Below are 19024 nucleotides of genomic sequence, written 5' to 3'. Positions count from 1 at the left end.
TGTGAGTGTCTTCTAATGCATGGCTACCAACTCAGTCTTTTAATTTTACTTCCTTTCTCTAAAAATCTCTAACATGCCTCCAATATTGACAAATACATTTTGAGGATCCACTATGCAGCAGTCACCATACAATGTGCTACACTGTTTCATTAGTAAGGACATAGTTGATTGGATAAGCAATGGAGCATATCCTAAAGAGAGTGTATAGAGGAAGCACAGAAATCCTAGAGCTGAATGGCAGGAGAGCTCTGTCGAACTAATGCATTCTACACTGGATAATGACTAATGAATCCAACCAAATTCATTCTCTGGTGACAGGTTGAATTTGAGATGGCAAAACCCTTTATTAAATTTCCTGCTACTATACAAAATGTAGCCACCTTTTTTTTTTTTTCTTATTGAGATTGCCTGTCTCTTTCAGTGGTTGTCAAAGACTATCTTCTAGCTCTCATGTTTGATATTCAAATATCCCATCCTGTGGGGAATCTTCCCAAAATATTGTCTAGCACAATTATTTGCCTAGGGTTTCCACTGTAAAAATCATTAGCTGTGGGTTTATCATGTATAGTTGTGTAGTTTGTGCACTGCACAAAAGTACCCAGGGGAGACATAAATCCAACCAGTCTTCTACCTGCTATGCCTGTGTCCTAGCATATGGAGGTTTCTCAAAGGGGGGAAAAAGTGTGGGGTAGGGGAGGGGAGCGTGCCTTGTTGCACCCAAAAATGTCGTTAGTTTTCTGAACCATCTAATAATAGAACTATCTTTGCCTAGAGGGAAAGCCTGTTCTAATTTACACATCTTAGAAAATGTGGTTTTCCTTCAAATTCACACAAAATTGCTGTATAGGCTAACTGCAAAACTTGCTGGCTGTAACACCTCTTAGTTACCTGTATATATATTTTTCTCAGATAAATTGTGACCAAAACCCAAACTATGTACTTACTGATCTTGGAATAAGTAGTATCCCAGTAAGTACTCCAGAGTCTGGCACATAGAAAACATCAATAAGTGCCGTACATTCAATGAATTATTCCTTTGGAAGACAAAAATGGGGAGAAATTTGCATCAAATTTAAGATCCAGTAGTAAAAACCCTGCCACTGGAATTCCTGGCATATTTAATTTACCTGGTTGTGATTTGAAATAACTCACCATTTTTTCCAAAGCATCATATCAACATGTAGTAATGGTTAGAATGCCTTTGAATTCAGAAAATATCAACTCCAAAATACAATTGATTTAATTCTGTCTACACAATTCGCTGGGATAAAATTTCCTTATTAGTTTCTTCATAGAGAGGACAAATGCCTCATTAATTTTAAACATATCAATTTGAGAAGGCTATATGCATCAAATAGAATAATGACTGACATTATAAAGAACACAATACACTGCATACCAAAATTAATTTGCCCATTCTTCACCCAGAAGAAATGCATACCTTTATTTGTACTTTATAAGCTTCACGAGGAGAAATCCAATGAGATATTTAAGCCACAGTGGGAGCTGGAGGATATTATGTCATGGAAAGACTACCATTCCATCACTAGCAAAAATATCCTGCATACTGTGGGCTACATAAGCAAAGATCTCCCATGTGAAAGTACTCCTTTACATTTATAAATCGTTTAACTAAGACATGTCTTTCTCACTCCCAGTTTGAGTCAGCACCATCAATCGCCATAGAAATAAAAAATATCATTCAGTTCAGTTTCATTTGCTGCTCCTTCACTCAGTTATTTTAAAGATATCTATTAATTTATTAAATCAGTCAAATTAACACCTTTATTTGTTTGTTAAAAGTTTGATAGCTTTTAGAGTGCAGAAAGGGGCAATGGGAACATCTTCTGGACTGTGGACAAAGTTCTATTTCTTAGCCTGTGGGGACGATTACAAACTTGTCTCATTGGTATATTTTCTACACAAATGCCAAAGTCGTGGTTTAGAAAGCCATCCCTCTTCTCAAATCTTCCTGTGACTTACCTGACATGGGATAAAATCTAAGTTCTTACTGTGATCTACAAGGCCCTTAAGACATGGTCCCTTTTATCTTCGTGCTCACCAACCACACAAGATACATGAGGCAGGCTCCTCCTGAAGGGCCACCCTGCTCCCTGTGTCTTCAGCCTTGAAAGCTCTGCTCCCAGTCGTCATCACGACTCACTCCCTCACTTTATTTACTTAGATATCTGTGTAAAAGTCTGCCTTTCAGAGATGCCCGCCCATCACTGCTATCTTCTTACCCTTTATCTTTCTTTTTCCACCTACCACAGTCTGACACATGTTATATTAATTCATCATATGATTTAATCCACTGAAACATAAGTGCTAAGGGCAGAGACTATTTGTTCACAGTTGTATCACCATCATTATCACAACACTACTATATAGTAGGAGCTCAATTTTTTTATAGGTAAATAAAATAATATCACTGGACCGTTAGTCATGTGTATCTAATGCACTTGAAGTTGTACAGAGGAATCTGTCATCATTAAATATATATTAGTATAGTTAAAGAGATGAGATAGATAACTGACAAAAACATTGTGGCCTATCAAATCATGTATGAACCCAATCTAATGTTTCAGCTACAGTAATGCAGGTGCTATAATTGAAGGATTCTTTTCCCTGTTCAGTATATTACCAGTAATACTTTCAAAGTGTAAATTTATGTAGAAGGATTTACATACTTGCACTTGGATATTTTTACAACACTTTTAAACTTTTGTCCTTGTTCTTAATTTCCAATGCATGTCAGATAATTAAATAAATGAGTTGCGTAACTGCTATATAGCAAGAATACTTTCTCCAGAGGAAACAAGTCATGTATATAAGAATGCTTACTGTTCAGAATCTGAACAGTACAACCTTTTTTGAAGATCTGTCCTTGTCATTTGCTGTGTGCCATTGAATAGAAAAGCAAATGTAAAATGAAATTAGTGCATCCGAGATGGATTCTACCCTAGGTGCAACTTTACAGTTATTTTCCCAGCACTGGCTCCTGTGATTGTCTATGTCCGTTAAAGGTATTTTAATCCTGAGGATAATTACCTGTTCATTGCAATACTAAGGATCCTTGAGTACAAAGGGAGATGTTTAGCACATTAATAAACAGAATTCATGAGGGATTTCCATGGATCTAGTAAATCCATATTAAAGACACTTAATTATGTGAGTTGCAGATTTGTTTCAAGAGGATAGACCAAAGAAACTAATGACGCTAACATACATTTTGCTCCTATACTTTTTCAAACAAAACTTAGAGAATCACTGTTTATCATACTTGATTCAATTCATATAGAAATATAAATAAAATATCCATGGTAAAATAGGTCACTCCTCCAAAATTATTGTATATTTGTATATTTCAATAACAGAATGCCTTTTTTTTGGCTATGGCCATTACTATTAAGAAAAATTATTAGGCATCTATTTTCTGAAAATTATTAGATATCTAAATGTGTTGGGTGCAAGAGTATTAAAACATAGTTGCTGCCTTTTAAGGGATCCAGAGCTGGGTAAAAGTCCATCCCTGAGTCTAAAGATATACAGTCAAGTGCGGGAGACAGGCATACAAAAAGAAATATCACAGATATAAGTGGAGCAAGAGTGGGGTCCTATTACAGGATATCCAAGAGCCTGGGTGCTAGGAAGGGCTTTCGAAGGGGCTTGGGATGTCTCACAAGGTGCATAGGAGTCGTTCAAAGGAATGAGTGGTGGGGGGGTGACGTGAAAGGCCACCTCCGAGTCCTGCAGTGAGGCCGGGGGGTGAGCAACAGTGAGACTGGAGAGGAGACAGAGTTGACGCCAGGAAGGGAGGCATTCGGCAGGTGACTGGTATTATCGATGTGTGGGTGTGTGGCGCACAGATGTGAAGGAGCACAAGACTGAGGGCAAAGAGACTATTTGGGAGATGGGACTAACTGTCTGAAAGAGATAATATCAGCCTGAAAATGTCCGCGCGGTAAAGATAAAGAAGAGAACACACATATGAAAATATGTCAGAGTCAATCGGGAGGACTCTGGTTTTTTGGAATGAGAAGGCCAAAGAGGAAGAGATGCCTTGTTACAGAAATATTGGTGGTGCAAGGGAAATTGAACTGAAACACACCTACAGAATTGTTAATATAAAGTATATAAAGTACCGAATTGAGTTGTTCGACATATTTGCTGCTTTCTCACTCTGAGTGAATTATTCATTACCAGCTATTGACATCGAGTTTTGTCCTGTGACTCACATTAACTGATGAAATGGGAACAGAAGTGATACGGTGGTTTGCCAAGAAGAAATTTTCAGAGCAATTGCCAAGGTTTTATTATGTTCTATTTTCCCTCAAACTTGAGGTCAACAATGTCTCAGATCAAAGTTATTCCTTTAGCTTGGGTCTGAAATTGAAGACAGCTTGTGGAGTACAGCCTTGGAGTAAAGCCACAACTGACCCAGAATGTACATGCAGCAGGAGAGAGAAGAATCCTTTGTTGTCTCCAGCCAGACCCATTTCTGGGCTGTTTATTTCTGTAACGTAACTGAGCCTCATTAATTCAATGGCTATCCTGATATTAGTCTAAAAATAAGTAATTGTATAAACAACTTATTGAAGAGTAAGAGGAGTGAGCTTGATAGAAGCTTAGCACACATGAGTGCTCATGTCAGGTGCAGAATTATAAAGCATCATGAGGCAGGGACAGAAGATAGTAGCTAAGGTTTAACTCAACTTCAAAAAAAAGCATTTGTCCTAATGCCAAAGAGGAAGGTAGGATCCAAAAGACAGTCCTTGCTTTCTAGGAAGCACTGGAGTTTACAAGGCAGCAGAAAAGAAGTTTAAGTAAAGGCAAGGACCTATAGCAGGTTTTCTAAGAAGGACAGGTTTTTTTTGTTTGTTTGTTTTTTTGTTTTTTGTTTTTATGGCTGCACCTGTGGCATATGTAAGTTCCCAGACCAGGGATTGAATCTGATTGAATCCAGCAATGCTGGATCCTTTAACCCACTGAACCAGGCCAGGGATCAAAGCTCACTTCTGCAGTGACCCTAGCCAGTACTGTCAAATTCTTAGCACACTGCACCACAGCAAGAACTCCAGGACTGAGTTTAAAAAAATACCCACGAGTTAAATGCAAGCAGAACACAATGCTCATGGCGGATTCCAATTAACGCAAAAATCATAGTTAGCCAGTTTCACCTCCTAAGACCACACCTGTAATCAACTGAACATTTCGTTTCTATCCATAGTTGCCTCGGCAACCATCAAAAGGCAGTTTTTACATTGCTAGATCACATAGGCTTCACTGCAGCAAGTGGAATTTAAGTTTGCTGTAGAGAATGAATGGATGTAAACCCCAAGAATATAGGCTTTCTAGGAAAGTTCCCACTTCTTTCTGCCACTTTCTTCAGTGGAATAGCTACAAACAGTGATCCAAGACAGAATATAGTCCAAATAGCTACAAACAGGGATCCAAATAGAATATTTTGATATCTGACAATTCAGAAAATATGTGATGCGCATCTTTGCTTAAGAGGCTACGTAAGGATGGTGCTTTAAAAAAAAAATAGGAACTGAGCAAGAAATGAGATGATGAGGCTGAGAGAAGAAGGTGGAGTGAAAGGGAATCAGGTCAAGTGCTGTGCTGTATTCCTCTCTGACGAGCAGGCTCCGACTGTAATCACGTACTTTGACTCAGTCACTGTCAGATGGTGGCACAAAAATATTGACATGTTGAGGAACAAATCAGTTTATGTACTGCTGCAACATCTGCATTATTTTCTTAGCCACCAGTCATATATGTGTTAATTGACATGATGAGAAACATGAGCTGTAGCGGAACTGACTGCACAGACTACTGCTGTCCGTGTACAGTGTTTGCACAATTGCAGCACAGTGTAAAATACCTATGCTTGTTTTTCTCCCTCAACGATAGGTTCTGGAGATTCATCCACAGTCAGAAGTATAGATATAATTCTTTTTTTTCAACCAAAGAATAGTATCCAAGCATGTGGGTTGTTCGGAGAGTCTTTTTTTTTTTTTTTTCCTGTTTACTCAGGGTCCATCAGAGCTGCTGCACTTGGCCTATGTCACAGCCAAAGCAACACCAGCTCTGAGCCACATCTGCCACTACACCACAACTTGTGGCAACACTGGATCCTTAACCCACGAAAGGAAGCCAGGGATCAAACCAGATCCTCAGAGATATATTGTCTGCCCACTGAGCCACAACGGAAGCTCCTGAGAGTCTCGCTTTTAATATGTGAGTTTGTAAGATGTGATGTTATATTAACTGTGATTGTAAATATATAATCAAATCATTTCTAATAATTTGTGATAATTACTACTTATTCTTTTTTCCCCCTTTCTCAAATTCTCATATTTACCCACTAACGGTTTAAAACTCTTCATACATGATTCGTCTTCTTTCATGTTAACTCTTACTTTAGAAAGTACTTCTTTCATATACTTTGTAAACAATACCTGAAATTAATCATCATCTCTGTCCCCTACCCAGACAAGACAAAGTTAACACAATGTAACTTTTACCTGAACTTGCCTACAAATCTATTTCATCTTTTTAACTAGAGTTTGATTCTAATCTCACTGTGTCCACTTATTACTGCCTTTACACTTACAGTAAATATTTAGACTTGATATCTACTTTATGACTTCATTTGCACACTGTTGCGCCATGCATTTTGCCCCGATCCTTTTTCTTCTTGATCCATTTCCTTTACACTGTAGAAAAGCTTCTAGCAATTTTTCAGTCATCGCCTATGAGACATAAACTCTTAATTTTTGCATATCTGTACTGCCACTCATGCATGATAGTTTAATTGGAGATGGAGTTTAAGGTTGATGATCATTTTCCATCAGCTCTTTGTTTGCATGCCTGTATTTTTGTGGATGAGAAGACTTCCGTCAATGGAGTCATTCTACCTTTATAAGTAATCTTAATATTCTTTTAAGATTGTCTCATTATCATTGATGTTTTTCGAGTTATTTTTTCCTCTCAATGTGCACTTTTAAATTTATCCTGCTCAGCTTTCATTGCACATTTTTAATTTGAAGAGTTATGTTTCTTTGTTTCTGGAAATCATTTCTTCTTTATTCTAAAAAACACCTTTATATTTATATGATGTATTAATTATCACATATATTGGAATTTATCAGCCTATCTCCTGTTTCCTAACTTATTTTTCATATTTTGCCCTTCTTTGTTGTTTTTGTGTGGTCTGCTTTATTTTACCTTTATATATACCTCTTCAACTGAGGAGAGTTTACTATTCACTTCATCTATTTACCTCCTCCCATCAAAGACTATATTTTTCATTTTAAAGACTTAGACTTATATAATTCATTTGTTCACACATCTGTCTGCCCTTGTTTTGTAACTTCTGTTATTCTTGCAGGACATTTTCTCTCTTTAATAGCTATATACGTGTTTATTTTAACACCTTTTTCAGACAGCATCACTCTTTGTCTTTCTGCAAGCTTTAATTATCCTGTTTAGTTTCTCTACAAACCTTCACGTAATGGTTTATTTTAATTTTTTTTTTTTGGTATGCTTTTCATTTTTGTGAAAAGGCTTATCATATGTGGGCTTTACCATGCAAGCCTTTCCTGCCTTGTGGTTTACATTCGCCTAACTCCATCTCTCTAGGCAAAACTAGTGATGATATATTGGGTGGTACTTCTGTGCAAGCACAGGCCAAGCTCCCACTTCTGGATGCCTGCCTCTGTTTCTTCCCAAAGTCCCAGAATGCAAATGCAAACCTCCATCTTTATTCTTATATCTGACCAAGATTTGAGGTTCTTTCAGTTCTTGAATCAAATCTTTATTCCCTATGGGCCATATGCCCACTATGTATTTGAAGTTATGGATTCCCTCTCTTTTTGTCCTATGGAGATGTTTTTTTTTGTCATGTGTTTGTTTTTAACTGACATACACTCATGTCTGTATGTGCAACTAAGCAGGACCCTATGGGGTCTTCCCAGAATAGACTCCCCACCCATGTCTTCTGCCTGACTTTGTCTGTAGAAAAACGTTAGTCAAAGAATAAATTTAATCAGAGAAGTGAGAAAATGCAAAAAGAAAGGAAAACAATCAAGCAAGACAAAAATAACAACAGTTTAGCCATTCAACAAAGACAAGGAACTTTAGTTCTTCTCAAGGACTATAGATAATATTCTGAACCACGTCCTTTGAGCTGTCTTGTGGATACTGAAAACCCCATCAGGTGGAAGAAGTCAGCTGTATGCTGCCCACAAGCATGCAGACCCCAGACTGGTTGGAATCAGAAGGTCGATTATGCTGACTCCCAATTACCCCACCACCAAACAACCAGAAGAATGTCTACGAGCTGATCAAACAGTCCCCAAACCCCCTCTCTGGTCCTGTCTTTTTAAACCTTTCCCTGAAAACCTTCAAGGAGTTCAAATCTTTTCAGTGCTGCTCCCCTGGACTCCTTGCTTGGCACCCTGCAATAAATGCTGCACTGTCCTTCACCACAAGCTGCTGTGAGTAGACCAGCTTAACTGCATGGGCAACCAGACCCAAGTTTTGTTTGGTTACATATGAGTGTGGGTATATACACCTCTCAATGCATTCAGGAAGAGGAGGAAGAATAAGTTTCTGTTCACTCTGCTATCCCAAGCAGCAAAATTTATATTTATTTATTTTTAACATATTTTCAAGAAATCAAAGAGGGAATTTATTAAAGGGTAGTATGCTCTCAAAGGGAGAGCAGACAGACTCAGGTGAGTGGTTGACTGAGGTTCTTTGGCAAACTGGTTATATAGGCAGAAAAATGAATGGGCAGAATATTCATTAGGGCAGGTGGGGTTTTGGTGTCATATTTTCTTTTTTCTTTTTTTAGGGCCACACCTGTGGCATATGGAAGTTCCCAGGCTAACAGTTGAATGGCAGCTACAGCTGCCAGCCTATACCTCAGGCATTGCAATACTGGATCTTAACTGCATCATGACCTACCCCACAGCTTGCAGCAATGCTGGATCCTTAACTCAATGAGTGAGGCCAGGGATTGCACCCACATCCTCATGGATACTATTCAGGTTCTTAAGCCACTGTGCCACAATCAGAACTCCTGGTGTCTTATTTTCTCATTTTCATCCCAGCTCCACCTTCCTAAGGGAAAGAGGGATCTTTGTCCTTATTTAGCCTTGATTGGAAGTATCCTAATATTTAGATTTAATTTAGCAACTTCATCTCACCTCACGGCACTCCCCACAAACTTAACCATTTTTTATTTTTTTTCCCCAGCACTTATCACCATCTGACATGCAAGCACTTGGAAATGTTTATTTTTATTATGCATATATTTTATTTTGATAAAAATAAGCAATGTTATTAGATATAAGCCAAATGAAGAGTGAAAAAAAAGTAGGAAATGAAAAAGGGAAATGGAAAAAAAAAGGGAAAGAAAAAAACAGTTTAGAGGATTTTTTTTGTTTGTTTCTTGTTCAATTTTTTTGATACTCATTTAAGAATCTGAAAATTTTTATTTGTAATATACAAGTTTAGCCTAATTATGATGAAGCAAACATTCAAGCAATCATAGAAATAAATATTATTTGCTCTTAAAAGAAGGAAAGAAAAATAATGGAAGTGAGAATGGCTAAATATTTACAGGAATTCCTGCTGTGGTGGAGTGGGTTAAGAATCTGACCAGCAGCTCGGGTCTCTGCAGAGGCGAGGGTTCCATCCCTGGCCCAGGGCAATGGGTTAAAGGATCCTATGCCCAGCTGTGGCATAGGTTTCAGCTCTGTCTCGGATTCAATCTCTGGCCCTGGGAACTTCCATATGCTGTGGGTGTGGCCATACATTTTTTAAAAAATAAAAATTTACAAAGCACTGAGAACACTGTTATATTTGGTATCTCGGTAGGCTAAAAACAAAACAGTAATATTGAGTCTTCACTTAACAGAAACGAAGGAACGATTTCTTGCCCTAGAATAAATAAATTTATTCCTAACAGAGTTCCAGCATCAATTTTTGTGCACATTTTCTTGATGGAGGAACTGCTCATGATCTTAGAGCAACGGCTGTGAAGTTTCTGAACAGAGAGACACAGGGCATTAGCAAAGTGAGGCTTTGGTAACACTGAGAATAATATGCTTGTGAAGCCCGGTCCCCTGATTCCTATAAATCATCTTAGAGAAGGACGTGATGTGGGGGCAACAAACAATTGGAAGATCAATACTAAAGTCTACTGATTCACGGTGATCAGTCCATTGGAAAGATCTGTTCTTGAATGTTTTGAAAGCACTCTCTCTCTCTGATTTATCTAAATACCGAGATGGTAGGCATTCAGTGTAATCGTCATTATTTATTTCATGATTCAAAGTTTTAGTGAAATCATGAATATTTAATGACACTAGAGGGAAAAAAAATGGGCTTTAAAATGTACCTCAAAATTGCCAAGGAAAATGCTTAGATGGCAAACGATGCAGTTTCCAAGGTGAAAAGTTTTATTGAATAAATGCAGAGACAGCTGTTTTCAGAAAATCACATTTTCCCCAGTCCCGAGTGAGACATGTTCTTACACATCACAACATTAATAGTCACATTGTGTTACTTGATTTAGTGCAACATAATGCAGTGTGACTAATGCAACCCGATGGTACAGATTCACGGAAGAGAAAAATCCATCACCTAGGAAATGTGAAACAAAGATGCGCTTTTCTGAAAACAGAGGTTAAATAAATCCAAGTTTTCTGAAGAGGGAAAAGTCCTGCAAAAAGAGAATTTTATTCTAAAATACACTTCAATCCACCTTTGTGATGATCCCTGGATACATTAGGGAGGGAACAGGAATCAAACACGAAAAGCCCTTAAGCTGTTTGAACTCAGCTGTACTTCGAGATTCTGCAATATTTTCCTCTGCAGTACTAATCTCCTGAAGCTACAGCCTCTTCATCAATCTCTTCATGCATTGCCCAGGTGACTATTACAGGAGCTTAGTGGACAACGCAGTGTCCCTTCTCCGTCAGCATCTCTAAAAATGTACTTGGGATACTGAAGAGGTGATATACGATTACTTTTCTAAGTCCATCTTTCATACATAATTAAGGAGGTAAAAATGACTGAGGAAATACAAGGTGCTAGAGGCCTGGGGATGGCTTTTGGTTGCATTCACCCATCCCTATTCTTTTCTTGTCAGAAACATGTATGGATCTTTATCTATTTAATAATAAATGCATCAGACAGAGAGTGGGAAACAAAGACTGGACCTCTCCATGAATATTTTAGAATAGGATGAATTTTCATTTTATGTTTCAAAAAATTAAGAAATTTACAAGGAGAAAAGTCCTACAGAGGTATTCAGACTATACTACCAACACTGAAGTCAAGATATTTAAGTAAAACGAGATAGTTTTAATATTATTATTTCAAGTATTTCCCAATCAGTATCTATTCTCTATCTTGACACCATAACAATGCAATTTAATTTAGCAGATAGTTTAAAATCTAAATGCTAAATAAGAGTTTGAAGCCACTTTCACTTCCTTGATTAGACGGGATGCTCCTTGAGTCTTCTCACAATTATTAAGTATCTAGTTGTTTCTAGTTATTTTATATACCTTATGCTATTTTACATGGCAACACTGTAAGGTGTGTGCTGTTCTTTCCACTTTCCCGATAAAAACATTAAGGCAAAAAAAGATCAAATAAGTTGGCTTCTTAATATAGCTAATAAGAGGTACAGCTGCTATTTTAATACGAGTTTATCTGGCTTCAAATATTGCATCTGCTATAAAACAGAGTGCTTATAACATTAGAAGTATTCAATAAATACTCAGAGTTAAAAACCCTAAAATTGAAGATCAAAGTTCTCATTTACTTCAATGTCCAAACAAGCTACTAAACATCTATGTAGCATTTCAACAGCTGGTTATCCAGTCACAGTGGAAAACTTCACTGCTAGGATCTCATTAATTTAATGTCTACTACTGAATAGACAACAGTAGACAAAGGCTATTGGTGGACACTGTTTTAACCACCAAAAAGCCTCCACAGAAAAGCTCAATGACATCTGTGTATCTAGTTCAATGCAGTTACTGAGAGCAAACTGATTTAAACAAGCGCTGTTGGCGGTAGACTGTTAGAGTGGTGCTTTCTGACGGACCGTGCTTCCCAGTATTCATGTTCTTGAGTAATCTCTTCCCATATGAAATCTGGATCTGGGCTTGGGCAAGAGATATGCTTTGGCCAAAGGGTTAGTGACAAGGGTAATGTAACCAAAGACTTTGTTAAATGCTTGCACATTGAGACTTATTCTCTTGCAAGTCAGTGGCCATGGTGTGAAGAAATTGGGCTCACTAATGAATAATGAGAGGTTACATGGCAAGAGATTCTGAAGAATAGGAGGCTGTCTTGGACACTGTAATCCTGTCAGACTCCCAGCTGAACACAGTCACAAAAGGGATCAGAACTGCACCACATAGAGCCATCCAAATGTGTCCCATTAAAACACAACATCATAAGAAATAATTTGCTGTTATTTTATGGTACTAAGTTTGGAAATGGTTTGTTACACAGTAATAAATAAACTGATACATTACCCTTCAAGCCTTTCACATCTATTGAAGGAGGAACATCTACACACAATTTAAAAATAAGAAAACAAAAAATAGATATATACTTTGACAATGAAATTAACTTTGCTTCACCAAGGCATCCATGTCAAATTCCATTATGTAAGAAACATTTCCATACAAATTTTAAGATTATATGTTCTAGTTCTGTGAAAAATGCCATTGGTATTTTGGTAGAGATTGCATTGAATTTGTTGATTGTCTTGGGTAATATGGTCATTTTAACAATATTGATCCTTCCAATCCAAGGACTAATTTTCCATCTGTTTATCTCTAATTTATTTAATCAGTGTCTTATAGATTTCAGAGCAGATATTTTAGTCTTTTTTATGTGATGGTAAATAGGATTGTTTCCTTAATTTCTCTTTCTGATAGTTCACTCAGTGTATAAAAATGCAATAGATTTCTTTATATTAATTCTGTATCCTACAACTTAATTGGATTAAAAACCTAAATGTAGGATCAGATACTATAAAATTCCTAGAGAAAAACATAGGCAGAGCACTCTTTGAAATAAATTGCAGTAATATTTTGGGGCTCTGCCTCCTAAAGTAAAGGAAATAAAAGTAAAAATAAACAAATAAGACCTAGTTAAACTTACAAGCTTTTGCACAGCAAAAAAAAAAAAAAAAAAAAAAAAAAAAAAAAAAAAAAAAAAAGGAGAAAACAAAAATACAGCCTACTGAGTGGGAGAAAATATTTGCAAGTGATATGATGAATAGCAGGTTAGTATCCAACATATATAAACAACCCATACAACTCAACATAAGAAAAACAAAGAACCCAATTGAAAAATGGGCAGAAGTTCTAGATAGACATTTCTCCAAAGACAACATACAGATGGCCAATAGGCACATGAAACAATGTTCAATATCACTAATTATTAGAGAAATGCAAATCAAAGCTACAATGAAGTATCACTTCAGACCAGTCAGAATGGCCGTCATTTAAAAGCCTACAAATAATAAATGCTGAAGAGAGAATGTAGAAAAAGGAACCCTCCTACACTTCTGGTGGGAAGGTATATTGCTACAGCCACTATGGAGAACAGTATGAAACATCTTTAAAAACCAGAGTTAACATATTATCCAGTGATCCCACTTATGGGCATATATATATTGAAAAAACTACAATTCAAAAAGATACACAAACCCCCAATATCCATAGCAGCACTATTTATAGTAGCCAAGACATGAAAGCAAGTGTCCATGAATAGATGAAGAAGATATGGTGTCTATTCACAATGGAATATTACTTACCCAAAAAAAAGAATGAAATAATGCCATTTGTAGCAACATGAATGGTCCAGACGATTGTCATATTAAGTGAAGTAAGTTATAGAAAGACAAATACCATAGGATATCACTTACACGTGGAATCTAAGAGAATGATATAAATGAACTTATTTACAAAATAGAAAGAGACTCACAGAGAAAACATACTTACGGTTAGCAGAGGTTGGGGGAGATAAATTAGGAGTTTGGGATTAAAATATACACATTAATATGCATAAAATAGAAAAAGAACAAGGACCTACTGAATAGCACAGGGAAATACATTCAATGTCTTGCAATAATCTATAATGGAAAAGTATATGAAAAAGAATGTAATTGAATTACTTTGCCGCACACCTGAAGCTAACACACATTGTAAATTAACTATACTTCAATTTAAAAATGGATAAAAAAATAATGTCTCCCACCTATTGAATGTTTATTGCATCTACCAAGAATTGCAGAAATGTATTTAATTTCTTTTATGACACCTTAATACATGCCCTATTATTTTCCCTATTTTTTAGCTACAAAAATGGACACAGAAGCATTCTGTGTATTTTCACAAGATCAGACAGTTACATGTAGTAATAAAAAAACTCAAACCTAGCTACATCTAGATCTAAAATTTGTGTTCTTATTCATTACACCTCTATAGAACCTCCTTAAGTATTACTTTGAGGATAACCAGAGAAAGAACTTAAGTAACATATACATAAGCAAAGTAAGTTGTCCTCTTGGAGTTAAATTATAAAATTAATACATATGATGTAAGACATAAGAAAAGTCATCTTGAGAAGAAGTCATTCTCAGGCTTGAGCAAAACATCGAGATAATTTGTGTTTTAAAGGACACCTGAGGACAGAGTGTGAGCAATTTGAAAAAGGAACAGACTAAATTAGAACTTGAAGAAGTGTCAAAGAGAAACAGTGGCAGTGCTGATTTAGAAATTATTCTAGGGAGAGCATCATCACAGCTATACATTCAGTTGATGTGGTAGGTATTTTTCCACGAAAAGATTGATTCCTAAAGCTCAACAGACTGAGTCCGACATTTACTTTATCCACATAGCTAATTCTCCTAGTTCTTCAGACACTCTTCTGATTATAATCGGATTATTCATAACCCACTGCAAATCTGTAAGTTGGTGTTCCAGTTTCCATACTTCAGTCCAGTTAACTCTGAGCCACTCAGAAGGTCTAAATCCTGGCTGACTCCATCAAGGTAATGCTACCCTCTGGTCTCTAAGTTTTCAACCAGTGTTGCTATAGAAACATAACCTCTTTTAATATATTCGGAGATGCCAGTCTGGTCATTATTTGTTCCATCTGTACCCACACTGGAGGAAATCCCTTGCTACTACCCACACTGAGTGACACAGATGTATGTAAGCCAGCCCTACCTTTTCTGCATGAACTAGGGATATACAACCGACCTGTGTGACAGTGTGGTACAGTAGAGAGGAGAGGGCCATGAAATCTGCCTTTGAAACTGAAATTTCATCTCTACACAAAGTAGCTGTGACCTTGGTCAAGTTAACTATGCCTTAGTTTTTATGTCCACAAAATAGAAATAATAGTATGATACCTAACTTAAAGTAGTGTAAATATTAAATGAGTTCATACAAGTAAAATGGTTAAAATAGTACATAGAATACGGTAAACACACAACAAATGATGGCAGTGGTTATGGTGAGGATAATGAATATGATAGTATCTGGCTCAAAGACAAATTTAGCTGTTCAGCATCTCTCTTATGCGACTTACAAAAAAGACACAGAGGAGATTCATCAATTTTCATCTCAACTAGGTCATATCGAGCCTATTGGTTCATGAATAGAATGATCCAGCTGAAATGTGTCATCAAGAATAGAAGTCTGGAGTTCCCGTCGTGGCTCAGTAGTTAACGAATCTGACTAGGAACGATGAGGTGGCGGGTTCAATCCCTGGCCTTGCTCAGTGGGCTAAGGATCCGGCATTGCCATGAGCTGCAGTGTAGGTCGCAGACGTGGCCCAGATCCCGTGTTGCTGTGGCTCTGGTGTGGGCGGGCAGCTACAGCTCAGATTTGACCCCTAGCCTGGGAACCTCCATATGCCACGGGAGCAGACCAAGAAATGGCAAAAAGACAAAAAAACAAAAAAAATAGAAGTCAAACAAAACATGCAATAGAGATAAGCAATACTGAGAGAAGCCTTGAACCTCCTACACTGTGGAGAAATTATCCTTTATTCCAGATTTTTCGTTTTTCTGTTGGCTCTCTCTTGAGGGAAGACTTTGTTTCTTGACATTTGATGAGTATGGAGGGGACAGTTGTGTCCTGACAACACATGACTTTTCTCTCCACCCCTCCCATCCACTGGCCTCTTAACTGGCTTTCTGATTTTTGCACCTGCAAAATTGTATTTTGTTCCCAAAATTTGTACAGCTTAATTCTTTTGAACTATTCTAGTCTTTTCCACCTTGTTCAGACTCTCATCTTTCATCACCTGAATCTGCCATATTGATAATGTGAAGAGCATCACAATTGAATACTTAAAATGATCTAAAAATCATAGGAAATTAGAGTGAAGTGAATGCAGGAAATACCTTCACCTCCCAGACACAGAATGGATTTGTGTGGGCTCCGCACCGAGAAAGATATTGCTCTCCCTACACACACCTCACCAGGACCTTAACCAGGAGCATCATTTACTTGGGGTCATCACATCACTCACACAATTCCTGACATTCGCATCCACAGTCCCGTCCTCACCCATCTGTTTACCTGTCATTCTTTTTCATCAGTTCCTCTCGCTTTTGTTTTCTCTGCTGCCAGTCTCTCTGTGTTGCCTTTTCTTTCTTTTGCTCTTTCCCTTAATTTGTGTCTGAGCTATCACTTCTGAAGCCCTGAATTTTAGGCTCCCTCTTCAAATCTCTAGAAGTCTGTGCATGCTTTCTAAAAAAAAAAAAAAAAAAAAAAAAAAAAATTAAACTATATGTCATACAGCTTGGATTTTAATGGTTAAAAATTCATTATGAGAGCAGATTGATTGTATACTGCTACATAAGGGAGGGCATTTTAAATAGCAATCATATTCTAAATTGCAATAGCTCCACTATAAGAAAAATACTTAAACTGAACCTGAAGTTGAACAGTTTCTCTTCCAGTAATATAGGATGCTTCAGCTTAAACTTTTAATCTGCCAAGCAAATATTCACTACCAAAGAAAATGATTTTTTCTATTTTATAATTTTTACCTGAAACCTAAAAAGGCTTCACGATTATTTTCAGATGTCTCAAAAAATAAACCCTAAGCATGATATGACTAGAGGGAAGTGGGAATAAATTTCTGGACAAATCTAGTGCAATAGCTACCAACTAGATTTTTCCAAAGATAGGGTTTTTTTTATTTCTTTTGACAGGTACATCATATCCTTCTTCTGATCGCCCTTGCATCTTACAAAGGCGCCTCGGGTCACTGGATCTTAGCGTTACAGAGGATTGTTTGGAGGTTTGCCTAGTGTTGTACAGCTTGGTCTGGTAAAGCCAGAGCCACTGTTCTAGACTTTACCGAATTTTTCAACTGTATTATGTATTCTTTGAAAATCAACTTCAATAGCTTATACCACTCTTGCAAAAAGCATGATTTTGGAAATGATATTAAGCTATTTTTAAGGGAGTGAAAAGTGCCCCCTTTATCATTTTTAAATTTGATGTTCTAAGACAGCAAATCAATAACATTGTTTTTCTTTCTCTTTTTTTTTCTTTTTTTTTTTTTTTTTTTTTTTTGGTCTTTTTGCCATTTCTTGGGCTGCTCCCACAGCATTTGGGAGGTTCCGAGGCTAGGGGTAGAATCGGAGCCGTAGCCACCGGCCTACACCAGAGCCACAGCAGTGTGAGATCCGAGCCACGTCTGCAACCCACACCACAGCTCACAGCAATGCCAGATCCCTAACCCACTGAGCAAGGGCAGGGATCGAACCCGCAACCTCATGGTTCCTAGTTGGATTCTTTAACCACTGAGCCGCGACAGGAACTCCAAGAACATCATTTTTCAAAGAAAGCTTTTGAGGTTGGGTTTTAAGAGTGGATCAGTTTTGTTTTAAAATTATGAAATAATTCATATATACATACAAATGTAGACGATAACGTAAACATGTATTTGCTAAACATCAGGTTTTATAAAATTTTTGCCATGTGTATTTCATCTTATTTTTAAGATATAAAACACAAACAGAGGTGAGTGGCCTGTGTGTTACTCTCTCTCACACTCTTTCCCCGGAAGCAGAGTCACTATCATGTTTCGGGCATCTATCATTCACACGAATATTTTATTTGTTTATTTAATGTTCATATGTTAACAGGCAATATATGTACTTACCTTTTTTGTAACTTATTTTCCCTCTATTGATAAGTGTAACTCTAGGTCACATGTTTGAATGGCTGCAGAGTTTCCCATTTTAGAAATAAATTGCTGTGGAGTTCCTGTCATGGCACAGTTGTTAATGAATCCGACTAGGAACCATGAGGTTGTGGGTTCAATCCCTGGCCTTGCTCAGTAGGTTAGGGATCCGGCATTGCCGTGAGCTGTGGCATAGGCCAGTGGCTACAGCTCCGATGAGACCCCTAGCCTGGGAACCTCCACTTGCTTCGGGAGCGGCCCTAGACAAAAATAAATAAATAAATAAATTGTTGTGTATCATCAGATGATTGAATTAGGAAGATGTGGTGTATATACACAATGGAATACCACTCAGTCATCAATAAAATGCCATTTGCAGCAACATGGATAGAACTAGAGACTCATACTGAGTGAAGTAAGTCAGAAAGAGAAAGACGAATACCGTATATCACTTTTATCTGGAATCTAATATATGGCACAAATGAACCTTTCCACAGAAAAGAAAATCATAGACTTGGAGAACAGACTTGTGGTTGCCAAGGGGCAGGGGGAGGGGGTGGGAGTGGGATGGATTGGGAATTTGGGGTTAATAGATTCAGACTATTGCCTTTGACATGGATTAGCAATGAGATCCTGCTGTGTAGCACTGGGAACTATGTCTGGCCACTTATGACAGAGCATGATAATGTGAGAAAAAAGAATGTATACATGTATGTGCAACTAGGTCACCATGCTGTACAGTAGAAAATTGACAGAACACTGTAAT

This window comes from Sus scrofa, chromosome 5 (assembly GCF_054392235.1).
Source record: "Sus scrofa isolate SSC_HxYL_T2T_F1_AM1 chromosome 5, Sscrofa_HxYL_maternal_Yorkshire_Landrace_v2.0, whole genome shotgun sequence".
NCBI classification, from domain to species: Eukaryota; Metazoa; Chordata; class Mammalia; order Artiodactyla; family Suidae; genus Sus; species Sus scrofa.
The sequence above is the reverse complement of the archived record's forward strand: the minus strand, read 5'-3'. Positions refer to the sequence as shown.